This window comes from Pieris napi, chromosome 20 (assembly GCF_905475465.1).
Source record: "Pieris napi chromosome 20, ilPieNapi1.2, whole genome shotgun sequence".
Taxonomy (NCBI): domain Eukaryota; kingdom Metazoa; phylum Arthropoda; class Insecta; order Lepidoptera; family Pieridae; genus Pieris; species Pieris napi.
The window spans coordinates 521,068-545,917 of NC_062253.1; the positions used below are offsets into that span (position 1 = coordinate 521,068).

Sequence of the window (24,850 nt, forward strand, 5' to 3'; positions counted from 1 at the left end):
AGTTTCATAGAGAATTCTATTCTACTAATCAAGCCCTTTCATCTGATACCCATATTGAGGAAGTAGTGATAATAATATCAGCAGAAGATATTGTATTGTCATCAAGACTAAAGGTGCGTATCAAATTTCAGATCAATACGTCAACTTTCAATTACTAGATTTGATCCAAACTTAATAAAACCGTTTAAAAAGCAAATTTTTAAGAGTAGATACATTATGTTAAAATGTTTTAAAATAAAATAATCAATATTAATGGAAAGATCGTGTAACTTGCACGAAATTTAAACTGGGTATTGCGTATAATTTATAGCCCACGCACGGCCATTATGAACACGGACAATTTCGGCAATTCGACCAATTCATTCAAAGTTTAATAAAAATATAACACGAATAATATTATCATTTATGCGGAGGACATTATTGTATGTTGTAAGTTATTTCGTTCTCACTAGGAATATGGTTTATTTTAAAGTATAGTTGCTGCTATTATTTCTTTAATATTTCTCACGTTTAATCAGTAGTTGGGTGTGATCTGCCATTCTTTTGTGACATAAAAAGTGATGGTATTAGAAAGTTTCCATTATTTATTATTATAATTAGAGCTTTATTAATGAATCCATACGAAAATTAGTTAGTTAACATTTCTTAATATGAGTGTTAGTATAAGTTGTAAAAAATTAAGTTAGATTTTTGTGTGGTCTAGTATTGTATGGCCCCTTTTAGGGTAAAAGCCTCCTCCATACATAACCATTTCATTTTTATTTTTTTTATTTGAGAATGCATTGTTCAGATCTAATTGTCTTGTTTTGGATGATGATGAGGGATCTTACGTTAAAAGTGCATAATTTTAATTGTTGTGACGTCGAGCGCCTTTATTATTTTCATTATGGCCCTGTTCTTCGTTTTTCATAGGTAATCCTCCCTCGGGGGCCAGCCGGATTGGGGAGTATTTTATTAACATGGTAATTGTTATGGTTGTATTTTCTTTGTTTTCCGGAAAGCTTACATTATAAAATAACAAATAGAAACATTTAATCTCCATATAAATAAGAATAAAAATAATCGTTCTGTGGCTATCTACTGCAAGGACCTGTTATAGTATCATTGTTCACCTAATGCAGTTATTAAGATTATTATTAAAATATTTCTCAATATTTACAAAATATATATGGACTGCATTCCATGCTGCAGGCACTAAAAATGGCGGTTAAATGTATTAATAAAACCTTTCACAATATTTCTCTAAGAGATGTTAAATTCCCAGTAAAGTTTTATCTTAAGATATCCTTTCTCAAGAGACAAACAAAAAGTATATTTAATGTTATGTCCGCATTGCGGGTAACACTCCCGATAGGATTCGATATAAAACCAACGAACGGCACTTTATAAGAATACTGCGGTGTAATCTACTTTTTATTTATGACACAATACTTATGAAGTTTTACTGTAAAGATTACCTTGACTTATTTAAGCTATCGCGGAATATGCTTAAGGAGTATTAAGAATATCCATAGCGCAAAATCACCTACATCATGAGCACACCCCACATACACACCTTCACGTACATACCCTCACTTTCACACCATCACACAACACAACCAAATTAGGGAAATACTTAGTTAAATGTATTGAATAATTCTTATTGATTTTTTCCTTGTGTAAATTTTTGTATCCTTTTGTATATATGTATTCCATCTTTGGCTATATCTTTAGTATAATTGTTCTTGTTATATATAATTTTCGTTAGCTGTAGGATAACGAAATAGTTTAAGTTTGATTTATTTGGATCTATATATATATGTCGCAGCAAACTAGCTTAATTAGCCGTTCAATTAACAGCCTAGCCTTTTAACTAAACGGCGCCGTTTAGCTAACGGCCTGAGAGATATTCAGCCGTAGCGTTTGTTACAACATTTAATAAACTGGCTGGCTAATGCTTAGGCCATTCGTACAATAGAGTCATTAATTGGCAGAAATAAAAAAGATAAACATATCACATAAAAAAATATTAGGCTAGGCAAGTAATGAAACGTCATCGATTCCAGTCATTTTCCTAGCTGTTTGATCAACTGGCTGAACATCTTTCAGGCCGCTAGTTAAACGACGCCGTTTAGTTAAACGGCTGGGCTGTTATTTGAACGGCTAATTAAGCTAGTTGGCTGCGATATATATATGATAAAAATATCTTAATTGTACCTACCTACTAACCTACTAGATTAAAGAATTTCTATATTAGCTTCTCATTTGTTCATTTTGCATTTGCACACTTGTTTTTTATGTTTTAGGAGGCGTGCAAATCAAGAAATACAGCCATGTTTTCCAAATTTATACAATATAATGTATTCGCAAGTGAAAATGGTTGATATAATGCTTCATTTCACTATTGTAGTGTGAAGCATTAATGAATGCCATCGTAAGTAGCTTTGGTTTTTTATATTTTTTACAATGCTTGTGAAGATTTCGTGTCAAGCCAGTATAATCCATTATAGTATTAACAAAAACTCATTTTACATTAACGAGAGTAACAAATTTATGTTTCGTATTTATCATTACAGTGAAACGAATTTACGATAAATAGAAAAGTTAGTAAAATGCTTACTTTAATGGCAACACTTTTTCCCATTAACAAGAGAACATGGCGGGGTCTGTCTAAACCGGTGACGAAGTTAGCCTCGAGCCATTTAATAAAATCCCCGATGTACTGGAACATTACATTTTTAAAATGTTTGTCCAGAAATGTCTTTTATAAAATTTAATAAATAACTTTGCAAAAGACTTGTATTCATTAGTGTCTCTCACGAGTCTGTTCCTACATTTACGAAATAAAATATTTTGAGTTTGCAGATTAGGGCCATACCTGTTCAGTATGTTATAATTAATGTTCAGTATGTATATGTCACCGTAAAATTGTAAACACCGTTAGGTTGTAATCTATCTCGCGAGATTATAAACTGTCGAAAGATTGTGAACCTCAGCGTACTGCTTACAATTCAACGTATTATTATTCGGTAGATTGTAATCTATCGAAGTGAAACCGTCAAATTATGAAACGGATCGCACCTCGCGCGCTGATTGGTTGAACGGAATATGCCCCGCGTTAAATTGTAAGTGCTGAGGTTCACAATCTTTCGACAGTTTATTTATTTATTTACACTTCGTTGCAAATAAAAGAAACACAATACCTACATAAAAATATAAGGGATGCAATGGGCGGCCTTATCGCTAATAAGCGATCTCTTCCAGGCAACCCTAGTTAAAGAGAAAAACAAACAAAAAAAATTGTAATCTATCTCGCGTGTTTATAATCTCGCGAGATAGATTACAATCTAACGGTGTTTACAATTTTACGTTAACATATATATGTTAAACCGAAATATACCGAGTATGCAGAAAAACACATGTATAAATAGTTTATTTGTTTATTAACTAGAAATTTTGCCACATTTTTACATTTTAACTTTGGCGAGGAGTTAATGATTGAATTTCTAAGCGATAGGTCACTTAATAGATTATAAAATTGGATTGATTTTATTCTTAAAAAATGTAACAACATGTTGTTGTTGACAATGTTATGAGCGGCGTAGAAATCTTAATTTCACCAAAGTTGAAATATGAATAAAAATTGAGTTAAACATCTAAATTACTTATCGTTATTTAAATTATAAATGTCTGTTACATACAAAATAAAGTGCTGCAGTTGAGAGTTGGCAACTACAACACGGTGAAATCATACAAGTTTAAGCTTTCATTTACTTCACGCTAAACTTTGTTAGCACTTTAACTTATTGTACTATAACTTAATTTCTTAGCTTGTATAGGAAAGGATTCACTTCGTTTAAAAACCACCTTGGTTTAAAAACCATAAGATTCTGAAGCTCGATTTGGAAAAATAGCGAATTTTTCCTAATCGGATTAAAGATAAGTAGCTCCTTTGTATTCCCAGCACACAAAACACACGGATGTCTTGTAGAAGGATAAAGGAATTATTTGTTGGAAGCACCGCCAGCATTGGAATTAGATTGAGCATATTGTATCAATAATAAGATAAAACAATGCAGGTTTTCTCAGTAATCTGGCATTATTGGAACGAAGTTCCTTATCGCGCGTTGTGAAAGGGGGTTAGACGGAAATAATTCTTACGAAAAGTTGTCACGACACTTTTTTGCTATTTGCTATTGTAATACACCGGTTCTCGTCCGATCACCGAAGTTAAGCAACGTCGGGCGAGGTCAGTACTTGGATGGGTGACCGCCTGAGAACACCTCGTGATGTTGGCTTTTTAATCGTCGTAAGATTGGTGTCGAGAAAATCTATCATACTGTTATGATACCAATTAACATATAAATTAATCGAAAGGAATTTCGTTCCATCCGGGTGTCCCTTGACACCTCTAAAGTTTTTTGTTTTATTTTATCATTTTACGTTGTGTTGTTACCTACATGAATAAATGATTTTTGACTTTTGACGTGTGCAGTCTACTACATCATTAACATTTCTAAAATTTTTTTATTTATGTCCTCCTAATTCTCGCAATTCTCGTGTAAGACTCGCAATCTCGGAGTGATACCAACAACTTATTGCCTCAGTGACAACCGTCTCAGTGAGGTTAATTTAATTAAAGATGATCTAAATTAACTTTTGAACAACAAATTAACACTAGTCAAAAAAGCATCTGACATGAACAAAACACCAATCCTGTGTGTAGTATATTTTGGGGTATTTAATAGTTATATATTTATATGAATTTGACATAATATTAAAGATTGCAAACTAAACAAAAAAAATATCTGTGCTATTAATTTATTCATGAACATTACAATCAGACATTTAGATTAATTAGTGATTAAATCAAAAAATTAGTGATTATGCATGTTCTTCTCCCTTCCCTGCCTCTTCTTCAAATTGGTGTTTCATTTTCCATGCCTTCCCTTCCTTTTTTTCCTTGCTAATTCCGGATCAGCCGCATTTGCTTCGTTGGTCGCATTTGCTTCGTTTGCCGCATTCGCTTCGTTTGCTGCATTTGCATCGTTTGCCGCATTTGCTTCGTTTGCCGCATTAGCTTCTGCTGCTGCATTAGCTTCCGCTTCTTTTAGCGTAACAGTTTCATTTAGCTCTTCACTACCAATAGGAGAGGATCCTGGTAGTGCAGCGACAGACAACGCAATTAGCGAAAAAATTGTGATATCTGGAATTTTAAAAATGGTTTAGGTTAGGACTTTCACACGTTTTATCGGATTTTTCACTGATGCATTTATTTATGTTTTTTTTTTAATTTTTACCACATTTTGCCCATAATCAAACAGGGACGACATAAAGGTCTTAATTCAATTCAGATTTCATATTAAAAATTTGCTTTTTAAGTTTCATAATTTTAATTAATTAATTGATTTGAAAATAAACTACCAAATGTATACTCACACAGAAGTAACTTCATTTTGAAATTTGCCACAACAGCTGTCACAACTTGAATTGAAGTGTAACAGAAACAAATTAATGTCGCCTTATATTCGTTTTCTTCAAGGCCAATACAAAATAGTAATTAATATTAGCATAAAAAATACATTTTAAAAGATTGACACAAAAAATTAATTGTTTTTTTTTAATATCCTTTTGCTAATATTACTTGTGCTAATCATAAAAAAATCATCTATCATAAATTATAGTTCAACTTCTCTAACGGAAAAAATCGATTTCTTACTTTATTAACGTAACTTGACGTGTTAGGGTCCGTATTAAAACAAACATCAATCAGAACAAAGACCGCCCGAAAAATATTGCTTTTCTTTTAAAATATATAATGAAAATGTAATGAGAATGTAAATGTAAAAATAATGTTTTCGTGAATGTATTATTGCCGTGTAAATATTATATTGAGTAAATACAGTACATATATTTTGTTTATTTCACTAATTAATTAAGGATCACAATGTTAGACAATTTGACAAAAGCAGTTCTTTGATTAAGACTATTAGAATTATTTAGTTTTATGAATAAAGGTATGCTTATGATGAGCATAATACTTAAACTACAGTCATATGGAAAATGTACTTATAATGACAGCCTGAATAGCATTCCCATCATTTAAAGCTCATCTGTGATATGAACACTGTCTTCCTTTACCACGGGTAATTCTTCATTCATAAATAATGATATATTGTGTAAATCTGCACATGCAAGAATAACGGTTGATATTTTGATTCGGTTTGACCTTCTCTTCTCCTTCCAAATGTCCGTTCTACAACAGTTTCAGTCAAATATAATATGCTAGTACTAGAGCTAAATCTGAAAATGTGCAATGTTGATTTAAATTGTTAACTAAAAAATAAAAAATAAATAATAGTGTTACGAGCTAGGGGGTCGGATAGAAACGCCGTAGATTTCTTCAAGGGTTTATTTCTAAATAAATCTACGAGGAATTTGTTAACACTAAAAACTGGAAATTACGCACTAAAATTCACTGAATACACACACAAGATACTGTCACTAATTACTCTAATAACACGCACTTCACACAGTACTTGTATTCACTTTTCTTCACTATATTCGCACTTTGTCACTCCGGTGTTTATCGCTTGGTATCGCATTCAAAACTGAACTAATCGGTCGCGTTTCGGCTCGCTTATATATCACTGGGAGCGATGTTCGAGAACTCTCTAGGCGGCGGCGCAACTGAGTAGCGATCGCACAATTCTAGAACGTGCGTACTAGCTATCTCTTTCGCACATTGCTCCGTCCTTGTCGTACGGCGTTCTAGAGTGCTCGGTCTAGCTTCGAGAAGGTTCCGATCTTCCCTCTCTCTCGCGTATCGTTCCGTCCTTGTCCCACACCTAGAAAATCGTTCTAGAACATTCCTTCATCAAAGGGGTATAACCAGGCCTGAAAACGCCTGAAAACGGGTTTCCTGAAAAGTGTTCCATTCGACTACACGTGCTCTGAAACGGCCTGAAAAAATGTTTCAGGCTCCTGAAAACTAGGGTAACATTATGTAAATTACGATTTTCTAATATGTGATTGACCCTCTCCTGAAACGGTCAGAAATCACATTTCAGCCTGCTGAAAAGTTCTCTAAGTAGTGGAAAAATCAAGAAACATTGCAGTCGACCCGTCTTCGTAACACTACCCCCTCCTTAGACATGCTCGTCCCGAGCATCATTACTTCCTTTATAGGGAGCCAATCGATTTATGTGAACTACTTTCGGTTTGCTTCTTAAACCACTCATTTTCTTTATCCGGTAAGTAACGTCATTAATCTTCGTGACTATCGTGTATGGACCGTCCCAGTCAGCTTGAAGCTTTGGTGATTTGCCTTTGCGTTTTGTTGGGTTATGAAGCCATACTTGCGAGCCTTCTTTAAATTCTATGTGATTCGTCTTTCTGTCATACCTAATCTTCGTAGTCTCACTTATTTTGTTTTGTGATGCTCGTACGTGTTCATGGATTTCATGCAGTTTATTACGCAGATCCGCAGCATATTCCGTAACACTCTCCGGGGTGTCAGGTGGTCGTCCCGTTACAATGTCTGCTGGTAATCTAAGTTGTCTCCCAAACATGGCTAAGGCAGGTGTAACATTCGTGGTTTCATGAACCGCAGACCGGTATGACATTAAAAATAACGGAATATACTTGTCCCAGTCTTTTTGATGGCCGTCCACCAATTTTGCCAAGTGCCTTTCCAAGGTTTGATTAAAGCGTTCCACCATTCCATCTGATTGTGGGTGATATGGAGTAGTCCGCGTCTTATGAATTCCCATTAGTCGGCATACTTCTTGAAACAATAAAGACTCAAAATTTCTTCCCTGATCACTGTGAATCTCCAAGGGTACTCCGAATCTAGAGAATACGTCATTTACAAGTATCTCAGCTACTGTAACTGCCTCCTGATTGGGAATAGCGAACACTTCGGGCCACTTCGTAAAGTAATCCATAACAACCATGATGTACTTATTTCCTTTTTCTGTTAACGGAAATGGTCCAGCTATGTCAAAGGCTATCCTCTCCCATGGAGCTCCGACATTGTATTGCTTCATACCAGCTCTAGTTCTCGTCTGTGGGCCTTTGACTGCTGCACAAGCCTTACATTTCCGAATCCAGTCTTCCACATCTTCACGGCAATGTATCCAATAAAATCTCTCTTTAATTTTCAGAAGAGTCCTTTTTACTCCTAAGTGTCCGCCCGATGAGCCATCATGAAACATTTCCAAGATGTTGCGAACCTTGGATCTTGGCACAACTAACTGTAGATGAGATGCATCCCCTCGAGTGTTTTCCCATTTGCGACATAACACTCCATTATGAAGAACTAAGCTATCCCATTGAGCCCAGTAACTCTTGGTCGTGGTGCTAGTAGATGCAACATCATTCCACCGCGGCTTGATAGCTGAAGATTTCATCCAGTCCAGAATTGGTTTAATGTCAGAATCTTGTTGTTGCTCTTCCTGAATTAATTTCCCACACCAATCTGGACTAATGGTGTCTGTCCTTAGTATCCTTACATGGGCTAGCTCTCTACCTTCGTGTCTTGTACAATGTTTGCAATCCTCCTCACATGGCCTTCGAGACAATGCATCTGCGTTCCCGTGGGCTCTGCCCTTGCGATGTTCAGTAGCAAAGTCATACTCTTGCAGTTGTTCGATCCATCGAGCCACTTGTCCTTCCGGATTCTTGAACTGAAGTAGCCATTTTAATGCAGCATGATCTGTCCTAAGACGGAACTTGCGACCTAGCAAGTATTTACTGAAGTGCTGCAGCGTCTTCACAACAGCCAGTAGTTCCCTCCGAGTGACACAGTAGTTCCGTTCTGGTTTCGACAATGACTTGCTGAAGTAGGCTATTACTTGCTCGTGTTCACCTTTTACTTGTGATAGTACACCTCCAATGCCAATTCCACTGGCATCTGTATCTACCACAAAGTCACCATCTTGATCCGGGTAGCCTAGTATTGGAGTCTCACACAGTCGGTTCTTGAGCTCATTAAACGCATCTTCACACTCCCCATCCCATGTGAATTTCCTCTTCTGTTCCGTGAGTCTGTGAAGTGGTTTTGCAATATCCGCGAAATTTTTCACAAATCTTCGGTAGTAAGAACATAAGCCTAAGAAAGCGCGGACTTCCGTTTTATCTTTAGGTAGTGGCCAATCCTTCACCGCAGCTATTTTTTCCGGGTCTGTTCGAACTCCGTTCTCCGATATAATGTGACCCAAGTAACTCACTTCTCTTTTGAAAAATAAACATTTCTTTGGACTAAGTTTAAGGTTGGCTTTATGGAGTCTGGAGAGCACCCGTTGCAGATTTCGTATGTGATCATCAAAATCCTTCCCAATGATGACTACATCATCCAAGTACACTAAGCAGGCTTCTCCTATCAGTCCTGACAGTACTTTTTCCATTAGTCTTTCAAAGGTGGCAGGTGCATTGCAAAGCCCAAACGGCATAACTTTAAACTGCCATAGTCCTTTACCAGTTGAGAACGCTGTTTTCTCTTTATGACTTGGGTCTATCTCCACTTGCCAGTACCCACTTTTCAAGTCTAAAGTTGTAAACCATTTTGCCCCACTTAAGGTATCCAAGGTGTCATCTATTCTAGGTAAGGGATAACTGTCCTTCTTTGTGATATCGTTAAGACGACGGTAGTCGACGCAGAACCTTAAACTGTTATCCTTTTTCTTGACTAAAACTACTGGAGAGCACCAAGGGCTGGAAGATGCTTCAATAACATTATGGTTCGACATTTCTGCAATCATCTTGTCTATATTCTTTTCATATGCGACAGGTACTCGTCGCGGTCTTAAACGTATAGGTGCTTCGGTTCCAGTCTCAATTCGATGTTTAACTACACCTGTCCTTCCTAAATCTCCATCGTGTGTAGCAAACATGTCAGAAAATGTTTTTAATAATCCCTTTGCTTTCGACATTTCTTCCCTCGTCAAGGTTTCCTTACAGTCCTCCAGTATTGCTTGAACTATATCTCGTTGTTTACTAACTGTACCATCTTCAATGATAGCTCTATACATGTCGTACCCGTTCTTCATTGTGTTATCTTTTAGGGAAACTACTTCATCTCTACACTTGAATATGCCGTTCTTCAGGTCAATCTTACAGTTGTAATGCTTCATGAAGTCTAAACCGATAATACAGTCATCCACGATGTCAGCAATAACCACCTTATGTCTGTATGTTCTTCCACCAATCTTGAAGGTAGCGATACCTTCTCCTCGAACGGTTATGTGCTGACCAGTAGCTGTAAGGAGCTGTACATTTCCACCAGAAAGGCTCTTGTAAAATGACTTCAGAAGTTGGTATCTGATTACTGTCCGGGAAGCTCCAGTATCAAGGGTTAACTCACACCTAGTGCCGTTAACTTCTCCGTCGATGACAATGGTATTCCCATCCTGAGTTTGAGAGATCATAACTTTTGGGGCCTTCCTTACAGAACCGGCCAGCACCCGCCCCGTGGTCCTGGCTTCTATTCGTTTCCCTGCCGCTGTTCAGCGGCAGTCACATCCACGTCATCGGGCTCCCCACGTCTTGTCTTCATTTCGCCTCGGGGATCTCTCTTAGGGCACGAAAACCTCATATGCCCTACTTCCCCGCAGAGGTAACAGGTGGGTCCACGTTGGGAACTACGTTTTTCCGAGACAGCCCTAATGCGGTTAGGTCGAGAATCCTTGCAAAATGCTTCCACTTCCAACGCATGAGCAAGAGCATTCTGGAGGTCCTTATGGTGACCTAGGTTCACAGCCATTCGAATTTCACGGTCTCGAATACCGTCAACGAAGGCTTGAACCAACATCTTGTCTGCAACGTCTGGTGAGGATGCGTAGGCTTTCCTAACCAGCTTCTCTATTTCAAATCCCCATTTTTGCAAACTTTCATTTGTCTGCTGAATTCTATCCTTTAATTGAGCCCTATAGACGTGCTCATAATGTGCGTCTCCGTACCGTGATTCCAGGGCATCCAGCAGTTGCTTTAACGTCACTTTACCTGTCTTGGTTTCTAATATGGTGAGGGCTTCATCTCGCAGTCCCATAATAAGGGCGGTGACAGCCTGATCGTCATTCCACCCGTTTGACTCTGCCATAGTCTCAAACTGTATTTTATACGCGCCCCAGGAAGATGTACCATCAAAGGGAGGTACTTTCAGATTTCCAGATGGTGCTACAGTCGTTACGACACCCGTGGTCTTCAGGCACTGCATCTCTTGTTCTAAACCGAGAATCCGTTTGTCCTGTTTCGAAAATTTGCAGTCCACGTCAGATTCCAAATTTTCGATTTTCTTATCAACTTCCTGTTTCAGATCTCCTAATTTTTCTCCTATACGTCGAGCCTGTTCCTCCATCATACGACGTGTCTGAGCCTGTTCTTCCACCATTTGGCGTGCCTGTTCCTCTTGACGGCGAGCCTGTTCCTCCATCAATCGCCGAACTTGTTCCTCCTGATGACGGGCCTGTTCCTCCTGACGGCGTGCCTGCTCCTCCATCAATCGGCGTGCCTGTGCCTGTTCTTCCATCATTTGTCGTGCCTGTTCCTCCTGACGACGTGCCTGCTCCTCCATCAATCGGCGTGCCTGTGCCTGTTCTTCCATCATTTGGCGCAGCGCAAGAAGCATGTTTGCATCGTTGCTTTCACCCATCCCGCGGTTTGCATCGAAACTTTGTCGTCGGGCAGCGTCGCGTGCTGATTGCGCCCTTGTCTGCACTCCCTCAGCGGCTGGAGACTCTGCTACAAACTCCTCTTGATTCTCCCTTGGAGTAATTGGCATTTTTCTATCCCACTTCTGACACCAAAATGTTACGAGCTAGGGGGTCGGATAGAAACGCCGTAGATTTCTTCAAGGGTTTATTTCTAAATAAATCTACGAGGAATTTGTTAACACTAAAAACTGGAAATTACGCACTAAAATTCACTGAATACACACACAAGATACTGTCACTAATTACTCTAATAACACGCACTTCACACAGTACTTGTATTCACTTTTCTTCACTATATTCGCACTTTGTCACTCCGGTGTTTATCGCTTGGTATCGCATTCAAAACTGAACTAATCGGTCGCGTTTCGGCTCGCTTATATATCACTGGGAGCGATGTTCGAGAACTCTCTAGGCGGCGGCGCAACTGAGTAGCGATCGCACAATTCTAGAACGTGCGTACTAGCTATCTCTTTCGCACATTGCTCCGTCCTTGTCGTACGGCGTTCTAGAGTGCTCGGTCTAGCTTCGAGAAGGTTCCGATCTTCCCTCTCTCTCGCGTATCGTTCCGTCCTTGTCCCACACCTAGAAAATCGTTCTAGAACATTCCTTCATCAAAGGGGTATAACCAGGCCTGAAAACGCCTGAAAACGGGTTTCCTGAAAAGTGTTCCATTCGACTACACGTGCTCTGAAACGGCCTGAAAAAATGTTTCAGGCTCCTGAAAACTAGGGTAACATTATGTAAATTACGATTTTCTAATATGTGATTGACCCTCTCCTGAAACGGTCAGAAATCACATTTCAGCCTGCTGAAAAGTTCTCTAAGTAGTGGAAAAATCAAGAAACATTGCAGTCGACCCGTCTTCGTAACAATAGTTTAAAAAAACTAGATCACACACTTTTAAAGCACATCAAACTAAAAAGTGAAGTTGTTAATTACCATTTTCAGCCTAAATTAGGAATTATTTTTCACTTTTTAGTTTGATGTGCTTTAAAAGCGTGTGTTCTAGATTTTTAAAATATTTTTTTTCGTAATAATTGTAATAATTTCGAAAAAAAAGTTACCACCATATTAAACCAGATTAGCGCACTTTAAGATGTTAACATTGGAGAATCGCAGAAAATTAACTGATGTATCGTTTGCAATTAAGATACTTAACAATCAGGTTGATTGCCCCAACCTTTTAACAAAATGTATATATTTTTTTTTTTAAAGGGACCCCTACATCCTAGCCTATCAGCCACGCAATCTGGCAGATTTGTGACCGAGTGGCCAAGCAGCAGGGGAGTGTCAGAATCTCCCCTTTCTTAAAAAGGGACATTATTGTCTTAAAGGGTTGGCGTCTCCCGCCGGTATATTTCGGTATATTTTGTGTACCCTGTACGTAGCCCAGGCATCGTACGCGAAACGTCGGATTTTTTTTAAATTATGTAAAATAATTATAAGTTTATAATAATATATAACTTCAATCCGGTAAAAAAGTTGTTTTCTTTAAATTTGATTGTTTACAACAGGGTTTTAACATACACAACATAGGGACTTGCCCAACACCCGATCTGTTCCTGATCCCTTCTCTCTCTGTTAATCAATGATTACTTTTTATAATTTACTCCGTTTTAATCCGTTTTTGCACAGCTGAACATTATTTTTGTTAATATTTTTTAAATAAATATAACCTTAGAGAAAATGTATGCATTGGTAAAATCCTAGGACAAATCTTAAGGGCGCGTATCTCTGAATTGTGAAGGGGTTTAAAAAAGTGATTCTAATGGTGAATAATATTATTTTCTACAAACATTCAAATAAATCTCTTTATAATATTAAGGCACATATAATTAAATAATGAAGCCTCATTTATTTCTTGAATCAATTATGCAAAAAATCACCTGTATCTTCAGCGTACACAAATTACCCATATTAATAAACTTGAGAAGTTTTCTCACCATCTTCTTTAAGCTCTCCTTCTTTCCCTGGTGGCCCTTTCCTCCTTGTTTAACCATTTTTGTCCATTTGCCATTGTTCATACGAGCGGTGTGGCCCGTCCATTTCCACTTTAGTTTTTTGCAATATGCTAGTGCACCAATATTTTTTGTTTTCTTTTTTGATTCTGTACTTCTTGTCTTGTCCTTTAGTTAAGGATTCATATAGATGTAGCTCTTCGATTGCTCGGTGCTGTCGGTACAGCCGCTTTGTTGTTTGCCGTTAATAATCTTGCAAGTAAGTTCTTAGAAATATATTATAACAAATAATTTATATATATAATTTATCTGCGAACGTGAAACTCCACCTTGGCGAATATGGTTTATTATAATGCTGTTATGTTGTTTCTGAATGATATTATACAAACACCATTAACACGTATGCGAGTAGTTTCTGGCAAACTATTAGCAACTAAATATTTGAAGCAAACATGTGTTTAACATGACACCATAGCTTATAACAAAAAATTAAAGCTTTTTATGGTTTAATGTTCCTAACATAAATCTAAATTGTAATATTTAAATATGAAAATAAGCATGTTAGAAAGAATCTATACATTTTTAGTAAAATAAGTGATAGACATAATATTAATATATTTATTTCTTTTTATGAAGTGAAAACTTCTTTAGCGGCGTTGTACACTTTCTTTGGAATGGGTAAAAAATGTTAAACTCGCGTCAGACACGTGACCTGATCGCAAATTCGTAAGACGGATGGAGAGTAGACAGCTGGCGCGGCGTATTTAATATAATATAAATTGTGATGTTTGTATACGATAGCGCAATAAATAAATATTGTGTTCTACCATATAAATTATAGTACTTTCCCATTCTTCTCCATATGAAACCTTTTGTTAATAGGCCTAAATGAAATAAATGATTTGACTTAAAGAATAAAACACAGACTTGGCACAACTATCGTATATCAATTAAAATCGCAGATTAGACAAATTCTTCTGAAATAAAGGGACACAAACGGTTTATTGCAAATATTAACCTAAAATCATAATATTAAATAGCTATCTATCTATATAATATTACTCCTATACTCGAGAACGGGTCCTACTTGTGGTGACTGGTCGTACTTGCATTCGTGTATGTTAGTTATTTAGACTATGTATTTGCGTGTCGTTCCCACGAGAATGTAAGTGCGTGCTCCTCATGCCTCCTGTTAAAAGGAGTGGCTGACAGATTATTGCCAGTTCTTCTCTTCCGTTCTACGCCCTTGAATTGAGAACTGGTAGTCAATGTAAAATTAGAAGCATTTAATATACATTTCTTTTTGACGTTCATAAGTGTACATTGTCTTACCTAATACCTATATGAATAAATGATTTTGACTTTTGACTTTTATTTGTGGCAGATTCTTCCTGACTTATTCCAGTCAAGCACTGTAAATAGATATAACACAGACTGAAAAATAGTGTCATATAAAAAGGTTTACCTCCTGCTCAAGGCATATAATTTATTACTAGCACTATTAGGCCACTTCACTTACCAAACTGCCTTTCAAAGGTAGTTTGGTAAGTGAAGTGGGCGGAAGTGTGATGCCGACGAGGCCGGAAGCGACGATTTGTGAACGGCCGGAAATCGAGTAAGTATATGATCCTAAAGCTGGGTACTGACCAACGTTACGAGATGTAATATCGAGCATTCGAAAACGAGCGGCTTGTTACTCACTTTGAGCGACCCGGCTGTCGGTTTTTTGGCAAATCCTTTGAATGTTTCTCGGTTCAGTCACGCGCTGTCGTTACGAGCACAGGTGCACACGTCGTTCCTCTCGTATTATTTCTTGAAAAAATGGAGTGGGACAAAGAAAAAACTATGTATTTAAAAAAATATACTCTGCTTTTTCTTCTTAATATTAAACAATAATTTAGCTTTTAGCTTTCCACTAGGGCTGGCGAATATGGGCCGGAGTTCAAACGAGCATGTTACGCCGGTTTTAGAACACAGCGTAACATGCTCGATGCGAATGTTACATTACACCTCGTAACGTTGGTGAGAACCCAGCTTTAAGTATTATATTTTGAGCAATAAAAAAAATTAATATTAAAATAATTACAAGTTCATGTAAGTTCATAAAGTTGAGTAGAGCTACCTTGGCAATGGGGAAATGGGAATTGGAACAAACTTTTGCTTCAAACTACTCGGACTTCGCAATATATTTATTAATTTATTGCATTTTAGGAAGATTTACAGTATTTTAACAGAAGGTAAATTATGATTACAATAAAATAAAGTCAGTACTAATTACAAATCTCCACCTATAGATAATCCATAAATACCTTAAGGAGATAGGAGGAAAAAAAAATTACATTTATGAATTAATAATACTATGAAACAATTAAAGAACTTTAGTAAATAAAAAATTAAGTATGACTATTCTAATGGAAATAGCTAGATGTGAGTGTGCATCTCACAGAGTCAATGGAAGAACAGAAAACGATAGCATTCTAAAGCAAATCGAATAAAATTATAAAAATTATCCTCACGTAGACGAACAGTCAGATATCAGACTTTATGTTTCTTTAATATACCCTCACAAACAAATTAAAAGCAATTAAGCGCATTAAAAAAACTGTTTTATTTTTTTAAAAGACTAAATGAAATCTGCCCACAAATTGTACCCGTTTCACTTGCATGGTTTAGAGTTGAACTTAAAAGCACAGCCATTAAGCGAACCGCTATTCCAGATCCCAAAAGGCAACCGACATTTTACTCTAAAAATGCGAGTTTTCCGCCACTTGTACTGGGTAGGGCTGTCAAAAGAGACTGTATTTAGGTGTTGTAGGAATCTTGTTTTGTGTCACACCACACTGGAGGCCTCAGTGAAACACGACAGGGCCGATACGGTAAGCTTTTACAGTATAACTTATTTCGAAAGTTAATTTCAATAGTAACAGGTTATGCTGTATTTTCAAATTGCTGCTTGCTTTTTTAAAAATATTTTAAATCACGTCAGTATAATTGATAAATTACTAAGTTTATTGGTAGAGACTCTTAGGCCGTGGGGTACAAGTGCACATGCGCTGATTAAAATTAAAGTTGGCGCCTGGTTAGTACCGGTGAACCCAGACCTGGTATTCCTTGCTCAACGTATAAGTATGGCAATACAGTGAGAAAATGCTGCCAGCGTTAATTTTTATTTTTTATTTTTTTTATAAATTTTTAATTATTTTTATTATAATCAGACTAGTTTTATTTGTTTCTTTTTGGTTATTATCTGAATAAAGTGAGTTTATTGGTTACTTGTATTCTATTGATGTTGATTTCGGGCTGGATAAAGTTGTAGTTTAATTAATGGTTCCAGAGTAGGTTTAGTTAGAAATACCCTAAATAGACCAGTGCCGATAATTTTTGAAACGAAAAAAATTTACAGTAGGATGAAACCCATTAGAAAAGCAGGGGAATATGCTCAAAAAGAAAGGAAAAATAAATTACGGTCGATCTGAGGTCGGGAAGGGGTGGGGGGGGAGTTTTAAGGGTAAAAAACGGTTTATCTCGATTTCCGGCAAAACTAAAAGTCCTATCGAAGAAAGTTAAATGGCAAAGTTGTAGGTAATAAAAAGATCTAAAACTTTTGTATTTACACATTTTTCACATAACCTCAAAATTGGTGTGAAAAATTCAAAAAACCAAGTTTTTGGTTTTTTATTTTTATCTTTTACAAAAATTAATTTTTTTAAACGAAATTTGGTGAAAACTTACCTTATTATGTCCCAAATATACTGTAATTTATTTGATTAAAAATATTTATTTTTTCACCTTATTTTAAATTAATATCGAAAAAGCACCCTAATTTTCAATCGAAAATTCTGACGTCAAAATTTCAGCTTTTTTCAAAAAGTTGGAGTGCTTTCAGTTCGTTGAAATCTCTACTTTCCTATGGTAAAAAAATATATATATTACCATAGTAAATCTTCTCAGAAAATGCAAAACATCGTATGCAGTAACGCCCAGACCCGTCATACCCTTCCCTACTTCTCTATGAAATACGAAAATTTTAGCCCATCTAAAGGCTAAAATTTTTTTTAGGTCACTCAGGTATATATAAGTTATCTTAAAATAGTAATAAATAGGCATCTAATTATAATTTAAAGAAGATTCATAGAGAAGTAGGGAAGGGTATGACGGGTCTGGGCGTTACTGCATACGATGTTTTGCATTTTCTGAGAAGATTTACTATGGTAATATATATATATTTTTTTACCATAGGAAAGTAGAGATTTCAACGAACTGAAAGCACTCCAACTTTTTGAAAAAAGCTGAAATTTTGACGTCAGAATTTTCGATTGAAAATTAGGGTGTTTTTTCGATATTAATTCAAAATAAGTTGAAAAAATAAATATTTTTAATCAAATAAATTACAGTATATTTGGGACATAATAAGGTAAGTTTTCACCAAATTTCGTTTAAAAAAATAAATTTTGGTAAAAGATAAAAATAAAAAACCAAAAACTTGGTTTTTTTAATTTTTCACACCAATTTTGAGGTTATGTGAAAAATGTGTAAATACAAAAGTTTTAGATCTTTTTATTACCTACAACTTTGCCATTTAACTTTCTTCGATAGGACTTTTAGTTTTGCCGGAAATCGAGATAAACTGTTTTTTACCCTTAAAACTCCCCCCCCACCCCTTCCCGACCTCAGATCGACCGTAATTTATTTTTCCTTTCTTTTTGAGCATATTCCCCTGCTTTTCTAATGGGTTTCATCCTACTGTAATTTTTTTCACTTTTTATTTATTTTGAAGGCTATCTGCACTGGTCTAAAAGGGTTGTATAGTAATTCACTTAAAGCCTCCTTAAACAAAGCTCCAATTTAATATCCAACGTTAAAACTTAGTTTACTTATGATTCAATTATTTAAAATCAATAATAGATTATAGACTTAGGGTCTTTCAAGAAAAGAGCGTACTAATCCTTAAAAGGCCGGCAACGCACTTGCGAACATTCTGGCAATGTGAGTGTCCATGTGTATAGACATCGACATAACATTTATTACAAACAAAAACACACACACATAAACACACAAAATAACAATACTTAAAGAAAACATAAAATAAAATAAGACATCACAAACAATCAAAATTAAAAATCAAAATTAAGAAATTTTCTTTTGCCATTCGGTTCGCTTCCAGTGTGCAATGTGTGTGTACTGTGGTAGTAATTGGCCCTGGCTCAGCATTATGCTGAGGAGCAAAAAGTTCCACAGCGCTGGTCATTCTGCCAGAGACCACAGCAGCTAATAAAATAAAATAAATAATTATAATACCAAATAGAAAAATAATAATAATAATATTAAAGTTAGAAGTGTGAGTAAATCGTGTGTAACGGTGTATAATAAATAGAATTAAATTAAAAGTTAAAAATAAGAATAAACGTAAATAGTGTATCACTTAAGTCCTTGCCGTTTGCCTCTTATAACATAAAAAAGACACTTAAAGGGCTTTAATACAAAAGATTATCTTTATTATTTATATAAGAATATACGTAAAATCGTTGCTTTTAGCGGGCAACCCTAATGATGAGTGAAGGCTTATGTGCGTTCAGAAATGTTTAATATTTCTCGATATTTTGCTTTGGAGAGCTATCGAGCTGTGAACCTGCCTCTTTATTAAATGTTCTGAGTTCTGAATGAAAACATTCTGAGTATGTTTTGTGCACTTCAAAGTTTCCTTGTTCCATTAAAAATATGAAGCGTTCCTACAAATATATCTTTTTTTATCACCTGCAAATCTAATCATTTTAATGTGTCTAGAATTGTAATACTACATCGTCAGATGTAAATTTCTAAAATATTCTCTTTTTAATCGCCAAGTGTTTTGTTTTACACAACGTTTGTAAGGAGCTGCAACCATTACATGACATCTTAAGTAATAAATTTAAAAAAAGATGTGTCCTCTATCAGCAGGAGGCATGGTGAAATAGGAGCACGCACTTACATTTTAGTGGGAACAACACGCAAGTTAAATAACTATCATCACCATTACCCCAAAGCTAGACTGAAACAGCTTACTAACCTAATGCTTTATTTAAAGAAGACATTAGAAAGTTACGCAGTTGCTAGATATTTGGTTAGTTGGCTACTTACTCCTTTGACAACTTGGCGATGTGCCAAAGCTTAATGCACTTTATGAGTGAATGCAATTTTATTTCAGCGTAACTTTTTTCGGATAAATTATTTGTGGATCGATCGAATTCAGGAATCAGCCAAAGTTGTCATTTTATGGTTTCTTCCGATTCTTCTCAAAAGCAACATATTTTGATATTGCTTGTCCTTAAAAAAAAGAGTGGCGGAGAGTTTACTGCCAGTTCTTCCGTTCTACGCCCTTGATTTATACGCCCTAGAATCAGAAGCATTTCATGTATATTTCTTTTTTGACGTTCATAAGTGTACATTGTGTTACCTATATGAATTAATGATGATTGAATTTTTTGATTTTTGACTTAAAAATCGGTGCATTTTTATTAAGTAATATTAATCAATTTAGATTTTATACTGATTTAAAAAATCGAAGGGACAGCTTATCAATTAAACGTGTACTTTAAATAATTTGCATTTGCAGCACTTAGGAACAGCCTATAGATTGACTTGGCACTGACTTCCAAAAAGACCATGTAAATGAGGATAGAGAAGTGCGAGCGGGAGCGCGGAACAAGCGATAGAGATAGATAGACCGGAATTCGATTCGATTCGAAATTTTTTTAATACACACTATTCCTACAAAAAAGGTAAAAAAATTATTGTATTTTCAGTATTTGATTAGCGATATAATCTCATATATTTGAGATTTATTAAAAAAAATGAATTAACGAGTATAAGTTAATATCTCGAAAAAAATAATCATTTCCAATTAATTACTTTCTATTATACAGTTTAATTAAGTGATAATAAGTATGCAATTTTTCATCAATGTATTCTTATGACGTTATCACGTAAATTTATCGTCTTTACAGACAACAATGTTTTTTAAAGGAATAAACAAACATGGCTAAAATTATAAAGAAAGTGAACTGCAAAAATAATCCTCCTCTATTCCGTTTGTTATATCTCGCGGTTAGTTGTATCGAGCTGTATGTGAGGCTGAGGGTGAGGTCATCATTTACATTTTTCCATTCATATGTCGCCGCTCTGCCACGTCCCTTCGTAAGTGACACTTTTTCCATAAATAATATCTTTTTTTTTATTCATCGTCATTTGTTATTTTACCGTTCGAAATCCCAAAAATGTCGAGAGCATTTCATAATACTATTGTAAGAACAAATAATTTATCTGATGCCAGGGTACGAACCCCCTCAGGTTTGCGAGTCACAAGCTACACTCTGACTAGGTTAAATCACACACACCTTACGGGTTTTTTCGTTAAGTATTTTGGATGTTAAAATAATTTTTATCAATTTGAGAATGAAAAATGGTATAAAATTATCATTATAATATTGTAAGAGTAATACAATTTACATTTATCTCATAAAGTTATCGTGAAAGCTCTCCAGGGCATCGTGATCCGAATCAAATGTGCTTTGATGAGGTATGGAGCAATGTTTCTTATTGGATGCTACTTTTTGATACTAAAACATTAAGTTCAGCAATGGTATTTTATTGCGGAGACATATTGTAGTGTTTCCTACTATTACTTTGGATTCGATTATATAAAATCAAGGAAATAATATTAAATCCAAATGAATGGTGTTTTACAACTCCCACACATTTAAATAAAATTACTTTCATCCCTTTATGAACCTATAAATTCTAGCTTGCATTTAGTTATACCACAAGTAACATTTATCAGCTGTGTTAAACGGTTAAGCGGGTAAAACAGTGACTAGCATTACCAAAAGTTAGTCGCACGTGTCACCCCATTTGTTACACCCAATGTGGGTTTAATACTGACTTTGAAATAGCATTTTCATGGCCAACAGTATTAAGAAATTTTCATAAGGGAAAAAAATGAATATTAAAATATATGTGGCGCAGGAAATCAAGCATTACAAGTGGAAATAAGCACAAGGCCAAAGGCAGTAATCGACACCAATTTATATGAATATATATTGCCATAAAAGCTTCTGCTTGGTTCGACACCTCAATCAAATTGAGAATCGTATTTGTTTTTTTTTAATAGAAACCCGCTGTTGGCCTGAAGCGCCTTGAGAGCTCGGGCAGTTTGATAACAAAGGAAGGCGGAAATTCGTATTCGAACTAAACTTAATTCTTTAAAAACACCATAAAACAACTGTAAATAACAACTAACCAAAATCAGCTTTATACTATGCAGCAAAATTTTGAACGAACTTCACATAAAACGTGCAGTGTAATTTATGATGCCATATTGTAGCCAGATTTTGTAGAACAATATTCAACTGCACAAAAATGTGTTTACACCCGAAACAAGTATGCTGGAATTCATTTAATGCGTTTCCACGAAGAACTTATATTTCAAATTGTCATTTCATACTTAAATTTGAAACTATAATCCTAGTTAAATTATTATACATTTGGTTTTGTTATTTTATTTACTTATACTTACCGTATCAACGTTATTGATTCTTGCGAATTCGTTTTGAGAAAATATGAAAATATCGATAGTTTCGGAGACAGTATTAAGCAATGGCAACACCTTTGATAAGGGGGCCTGGTGCCACAAATGCGTTCTGCCCCTTTCCACCGTTTGTTATAATAAACTGAGTTCGTGGAAACACTAGAATTACTAATAATTCCCCGAAACATACGTAGCAGGCAAGCTGTAACTCGCGTCGGGTTTCGAGCATGTTATTCAAACATCCCTAACACAAACAACGTTGGGTACATTTAAGGATAGATAGGAAACTGTATACCATATGATATGGTACCATAAAGCCGTTGGAATAGAAATCGTGTAAATTTATTCTGAATGCGCTCCAACATAAGCCACTTCATCTCATGCTGAGCCCAGACTGCCAAATTTTACCCGGGCTTGCTTTATAAAAGCTGTTTTTTTAAGTAAACGATGCTGCTGCTTTATAAAAGTAAATGTCGTTTAAAGATGAAATCAATATCACATTAATAACTATATACATTTTTTTGAATTTAATAAAATTCCAGATTATACCGATATTTGCGTGTACACGGGGTTTAGCACTATATACGCTGTGCTACGCCTTGCTACGCCGCGTAGAGCGTAATGATGAAAAGAGAATAATGGTAAAGCGAGATTATTGAAAATCTGCGTATGTTCTATTTTGTACTTTTTTAAATTAATCTAATAATAAACATAACAATAACAGTTAGACTTAATGAACATTTGGTTGGAGGTTGTCATTACCAATATATTTTATTATTATTTCTTACTTAATATGTCATGTGGAACATGGTGTAATGGTTGCAGCCTTACAAACGTTGCGTAAAAAAAAGTAAATGTAAAATTAGAAGCATTTAATGTACTTATATTTCTTTTTTGACGTTCATAAGTGTACATTATGTTACCTATATGAATAAATGATTTTTGACTCTTGACTTTTGAATATTATTTTTGAAGTGAAACTAATATTCTTTATCGGGGTTGGAAAAAAATTGAGTGTAACATTTTTTCGTTACGCGTCACATTTTTCCGTTACGCGCCATGTTGCTTTTTGAAGTCAAACTTCTTTATCGACGTTAGAATGAATTTTTTATCGACGTATGTGAGAAATTTTGTAGCAAATCGTCACGTTTTTCGGTTACGCGCCATCTTTTTCTTGTCTCTACCACGGTTGATCCGAAGAGATTCGAAGCCATTAATAACAAAAATATATAATAACGATAACAATGATAGTAATAATTCTATTACAATTGATGAAATTCTGTAATAATCTTAGTAATAAGGTAACATGAAATAATTGTATTTGTATTCATGTCTATGATAATAAAAGCCTTTTGTTAAACTTTATTTAACCAATTTCGTTAAGTTGCATATAGTAGATAATTTTTCGAAAAATAAGGTCATAAAGAAGTTTCACTTCTTACGTGTGTACACCTAGTACACGCACACATTTTTTAATGTTACAGTAGGCAGACGGGCAGGAGGCTCACCTGTTATTAAGTGATGCCGCCGTCCATGGACACTTGTGCTGCCAGAATGCTCGCAAGCGCACTGGCGGCCTTTTAAGAATTTTTAAAAAAACGCTCATTTCTTGAAGGACCCTAAGTCGAATTGGTTCGGAAATATAATAATATTTCTGAACCTATAATAATATTTTTGGGATATTATTATCAAATACATCAATGAAGCAATCATACTTCTAATGAAATATATGTAGTTAATAAGTGTAATTATTGTTTTATCACCTCTTCATCATACTTTTTGCCAACGAAGAATCAATCATATTTAACTAGTACGCCGCTTAGCACAACTAACGCGAATTAATCTATCGCCAAGATTGATGAATGGTCATACATCACGGTCGTCAGACATCACTTCCGAAGTGATAATAGGAGAATAATATAACGGATTTTATATCACCCAAGTGATTTAACCATTTTCTTTCTTAATGCTACATCTGTAATGTACTACACTTAGAACTTTAGTTTAGTTTTCAGGTCTAACCCAACACGATTTATATAATTACATTCACATTGTCTATATTAAGTTAATAAGGCCCTTTCAAAACGGAGGTTCTAGTAAGCGAACCGATATTTTAAACACGTAAAAAATTTCATATAAAACGATTCAAACCACAAATTCTCATTTGAGCCATTCGTTATAGGTAATTTGTTCAAATTAACCTGTTTACCCAGGTTTGCGAGTGTATTATATCTCCACATAGTTAAAGAACATAACTTGATTTTTTTATGTAAAATTTTCAAACGAAGCAAAAAAATTAATGGTTACCTAAAACTTGCAAGATACAGGAACACGTAGAAATATTAAATATAAGATTACTTTCTGCATTTGTATTCAAAGCTGCCGATGTCGCGTGTGTAATATAAAACTAAAACTATTGTTTTAATTTTACAAAGAAGTTGCCCGTAGTTGTGTGAACGACAAAGAATGCAGATTGCGTTCGTGTTTCTTTCCTGTATCTTATTGACGTGATAACGTCTTTAAAATCGTTTTAGTCGGGTGACATGTTCAGAAACTTGTGTCACACCAAAACCTCACGAGCGCGATCGCAGGTATAACGAGAGAGAGACGGACCGATCTCCCGTCTCATCTCGAGCGCT

The 24,850-nt window shown here is 35.5% G+C and overlaps 1 protein-coding gene and 1 long non-coding RNA gene across 4 annotated transcripts in view; both read right to left on the minus strand.

Annotated features, from left to right (window-relative positions):
* LOC125059999 (inactive dipeptidyl peptidase 10) overlaps positions 1-24,850 on the minus strand; it is a 348,882-nt gene that overhangs the window by 91,928 nt on the left and 232,104 nt on the right. The window lies entirely within an intron of this gene.
* Positions 4,785-5,527, minus strand: LOC125060012. Its single transcript, XR_007118771.1, has 2 exons — positions 5,419-5,527; positions 4,785-5,185 (listed from the first exon to the last, which is right to left on the minus strand). It is a non-coding gene; the product is annotated as an uncharacterized LOC125060012 (long non-coding RNA).